A 5,006-nucleotide genomic window follows, 5' to 3' on the forward strand; every position below is an offset into this window, starting at 1 on the left:
CGGCACACGGTATTGATGTAATGCACCACACGGCACACGGTATTGATGTAATGCACCACACGGCACACGGTATTGATGTAATGCACCACACGGCACACGGTATGGATGTAATGCACCACACGGCACACGGTATGGATGTAATGCACCACACGGCACACGGTATTGATGTAATGCACCACACGGTATTGATGTAATGCACCACACGGCATTGATGTAATGCACAACACGGCACACGGTATTGATGTAATGCACGATACGGCACACGGTATTGATGAAATGCACCACACAGCACACGGTATTGATGTAATGCACCACACGGCACACGGTATTGATGAAATGCACCACACGGTATTGATGTAATGCACCACACGGCACACGGTATTGATGTAATGCACAACACGGCACACGGTATTGATGTAATGCACTACACGGCACACACACGGCACACGGTATTGATGTAATGCACCACACGGCACACGGTATTGATGTAATGCACCACACGGCACACGGTATTGATGTAATGCACCACACGGAACACGGTATGGATGTAATGCACAACACGGTACGGGTACACGGTTATATGAATTTTCACTATTAAGTCTGACTGTCTGATTAAGCTCAATTATTCACAATACACCATTGTTCCATGACAAATTCGTGTTACCAAAACAAATATTCGTAAAATGATAATAAATCGTTAATATTAATAATAACGGTATACGGAAGGTATGAATTATCAAGTAATCCAAAATGTTTATAGATGTCAGTAATTAATAGAAGTCTCACGTCTAATATGGCGGACGATAGATCAATTTAAATATCAATGAATGTCACTCTATAATGAGTAACAACGAGGTGCGCTCAAGTGAATAAATTATATGAATTTTAAACAAATTTTCTAATGCGAACAAGGTTAACGAAATTTTAGCTTTATTTTCAACGTCACCTTGTCATAACAATTTAAAGACGTTAGAAATTCGATATATAATTCTAACACGCACAGCAGATTTTCATTAGGTACTAAGTAACTTGACAAGCCTGCACTTGATAAGAAGTCAACTGTCAAGCATACGAAAACGAATCACGGTTTTTAACGAATAAAAGTAAAAAATATCAGTAATAGCGTCACTTACGTAAGAAAATTGAGATATCAAGAATTATTTGCACACGAGTAGAATAACTTCTATAATTTAATGAATTCTGAGAATCTTAATGGCGCAACACTGCCGCTCTGTGACTGCCTTTTGACGAGCATCTGAGTCTTGCTGTGATGGCAACGGCCTTGGAGGAAGAGTTGCCAGGTACCGCCATACACAACTGCATCGTGTTTCATAATAGTGTTTTAAAATACAAGTTTTATTCAATTGTATATATTGAATAATCTTTCGATGGGGGACAATCTTTCCTAAAATAATTGTATTTGCATGTGATGTTTGCATAGGACATTCTTAAATTTAAAAATTAGCCTGTGCGACGCGACACGTGTCACGTCATAGTCGTTTAAGTTGTCCCTATATATTATATTGCAAGTTCAGCTGATGAATATGACGAATACTTTAACAGATAAACATACAATATAATTTTACTTCAAATTTTATTCATCGGAATCTCGTCATTTCATGTTATTTTCTTCTATTTAGCCCCATTGTAGTGACGTAGTGCACGTCGAACGTACCTGTACGAAACGCGTTCGATCGAGAGGGGGAGGGGCCAGCACGAAACGAGTCTCTTTGTTCGTTTATCCTTACAATGCAATGAATGCATGCACATTGTAGGAATTAATACATGGTAATACAACCTATCTATATATTTTCATGGCTTTCGATGGCCGCGTACAATGAGGAATGAAAGGCTCGTGGTGGTTCGGGAAGTAGTGGTGATGTAACCAGGTTGAAGAAGCTAGAAACATGAGAATGAAAATGGAGGCAAATAATTTGAGCTGCAGAAGTTAATATGTTGGAAACTATAAACAAAAGGTCAATATCAAATATAACTAACCACATAATTAACGTTTGCATGATGATAGCTAAACTAAAACAGAGGAGAGCACAGAATAATCAGTACCTGTACGAGATGATTTAATGACAATGGGTGGATATATAAGAAAAAAATAAGAAATTCGATACGGCGCTTCATGTGATGCAGCCTATCATTGTGACAGGACATTTATAGGATAAGACCAGAACAGGCTTTGCTGCCACACTGAACAACAGCGACGCATAACTCGACCGATCTTGTAGGCTCAGAGTTTTCCATATAAATGCACTGTTATGTCTGTTGGCATTAAAATCAAATGTTACAACTTTGGTATTTTAAGCATTATACATTCATACTGTGGAAGTTTTTACGATGAACATTGTTTATTTTTTTCGATGTTTATTTTCCTTGAACGGTGAAATATCACCCGTAATATCACCGTACAATTCAGTCGTCAGAAACAAAACTTATTTATATTTAAGATTTTGCCAGTCATGAAGCGGAGCGGGTAACATAAAACTCAACTGGCAACAGCGCTTCATACTGGCGACCAGCCAACAACACCTGGCAAAAATGAATGCAGAATGAAATCCTAGTATAATGAGCGATTGATTCTAAACTATCTCAATGAAACCACAAACGGCGAGCATTTTCAGGTTATTTAATGACTTTTGAATTAATTTAGTCCATGAGGATGGCAGATTGGCAGTTCTTAGTGAACTTTGGGCCAGACTTCATCATGCTGTCGTTTCAATCGCACATCGCAGCATGTGCGATTGTGCGTTCTTACTTACCAAGCGGCGTTCCTACAGTATATTCTGTACACTGTTGTGTACAAATTATATAGCTTGACTATCAATATATTGCATATTTTTAATAGTATGTGATTTATGTGCTCTAACTTGATTTATTATTCGATTACATCGTTACTAAAAGGCAAATTTTTCATCTCACCTTGAAGTCACATATACTTGAGCTTGCCCTCAAATCATTTTTTACAGTTGATTCTACGGAATAAGTGGCATAACTATATCGTTTTTCAAAAAATTACTAGAGCGAAACAAATTGCTCTTATTAAAATAAATAAATACTTATTATTAATTTCCCATCATTTAATTATTCAATTTATTCGCATAATATGATACGGATATGACAGTGATCGAATTTAATTCTCTCGTAGTATATAATAAAGCGATAAAAGGCTAGAGTTGTTTGAATTTGCATCATGGCTTTTATTTCTTCTTACCTTCTAATTGAAGCATCTTTTTAAAATATTAACGTGCAGCCACAGAGTGATTAATAAATAAATATTTATCCCATTCAATCACTGTTTTTCGAAGGAAAATCTATTTGAGGGCAAGCATTATTAATTATATTATTGTTGGTGGCCCATCACCACTGGTGACTGGTTGGTGGCCCAGTGGTGATGGGTTGGTGGCCCAGTGGTTAAAGTTCAGAGTACCAGGATTGGCGCAGAGAGGCGCGGGTTGGATCCCAGCTCTGTGCGCCAGTTTCTGGTCGGAATCGGCAAGGAGGCCGGGCGGTTAAGCATAGCAGAATTGTAGCAGTAAGTTGCGAGTTCGAGACCGCAACAAGCTGTGGATGTTCTGCGATGTTAAGAATCGGCGACAGGCCTACGGCCTACTAAGCTGAAACCGCTATTATTATTATTATATTATATTATTATATTGGGGCTTCATCATCCTGAATGACTTGGAAGTTGTAACCCTTTACGTATGAATGGCAGTAGATAGTATATTGATATTCAAGCCATTTACTTGATTAAATTTCATGATTTTAATGTGAGTAAGGCTCTATCGGAAAACAAAAGAACGCACACACTCGACTTTTGTTCGGCTCGACACACTTGTATTTTGTTGGGCTCGGCTATGCGGCGCTGTTCCCTGTGGTGTTTTATATGAACTGAGGGACGGATCAATCAATGTCAAATCTTTCTACGAAATTACATTGATTAGTCTTTATCTTCGCTGTTATTTTTATACATCAAAGTAATGTTTCCCGAATTCAATTCTACATTATGCAATATAGAATTATGAAAACAACTGAGTAATTTCGCATCTAATGTAAACGTTCGTTTCAAAAATTTCTGGTCGAACACAAGGTGTCAGGCCGCAGGTTATGCGGCGCTGTTGCTGCGCTCCAACAGCCAAGTCAGTTCAGCTGCTGTGCTGGTGTCGTCGTCGTTAGCAACCAGCCTCCGTAGTCGTTCGTCATTCATGCACGCGCAATTTGTCAATTGATCTTCATGATAGGCGGGCTTTGGCAATTTTTTTTACAAATTGAACGCAATTAAGATATTCAGTGCACCTACTGCTCGTCGATTGATAGCTAGCGTTCCGTACGCACTTTCATTGGACTTAATTTAAAATTGAAGATATATATGCTGCATAACTACGTTTTCTTTTGTTTACTTTGTTTGTAAGTTGCGTCTTGTCATTTATGTTCCGAACTCTTATAGAGTGCCGTGAGCTAAAGGTTCATAGGCTAAATAAAGGTTTAAAATTTTCGCCTTATCCCACCGCGCAAATTTTGCTCGTAGTTTAGCTATTTAATTAAAAATTTCTTTAGCGGCCGATATCAATGTATGTAAACGGAAACGTCTTCTTAGTACGAATTAAACACAATTTGTACAGCAATTTCAAATTATTGAAGTAAACTCTACGCCAACGAGTTACCTGAAGATACATGTCATAAACACAGAATCGAATCAAGAAAATTAGTTTACCGTAAATGATCGTTGTATGACCTAACATAAAACACTACGGCGAGATGTTCGGTATCGATCCCGCCAGGCGCAGTTATGTAGCGCTGCTGCCGTTTGGGTTTGCTCTACAGCGGCGGAACGCGCATTCACCCTCATTTCACTATGCTGTTGCTTGTTGCTGTTGGAGAGTAAAAAAGGGGGGCCACCCCGGGTTTTACCCCGCGTCTTTCGCGTATTGATATTGGTATCAAGCCAACTAAGACTCATATATACCGATCGGCCGGAATCGATGGTACTTTTTTAC

The 5,006-nt window shown here is 38.7% G+C and overlaps 1 protein-coding gene across 1 annotated transcript in view; it reads right to left on the reverse strand.

The window, feature by feature from the left end:
- LOC108674519 (heat shock protein SSA1-like) overlaps window positions 1-1,222 on the reverse strand; it is a 6,641-nt gene extending 5,419 nt beyond the window's left edge. Inside the window, exon 1 of the mRNA XM_018162480.2 lies at window positions 1,134-1,222. The gene's annotated coding sequence lies outside the window, so the exon portion shown is untranslated. The remainder of the gene's footprint in view (window positions 1-1,133) is intronic.
- Window positions 1,223-5,006: the final 3,784 nt, after the last annotated feature.

The sequence above is a fragment of the Hyalella azteca genome, unplaced genomic scaffold, assembly GCF_000764305.2.
Source record: "Hyalella azteca isolate HAZT.00-mixed unplaced genomic scaffold, Hazt_2.0.2 contig5220, whole genome shotgun sequence".
NCBI lineage: Eukaryota > Metazoa > Arthropoda > Malacostraca > Amphipoda > Hyalellidae > Hyalella > Hyalella azteca.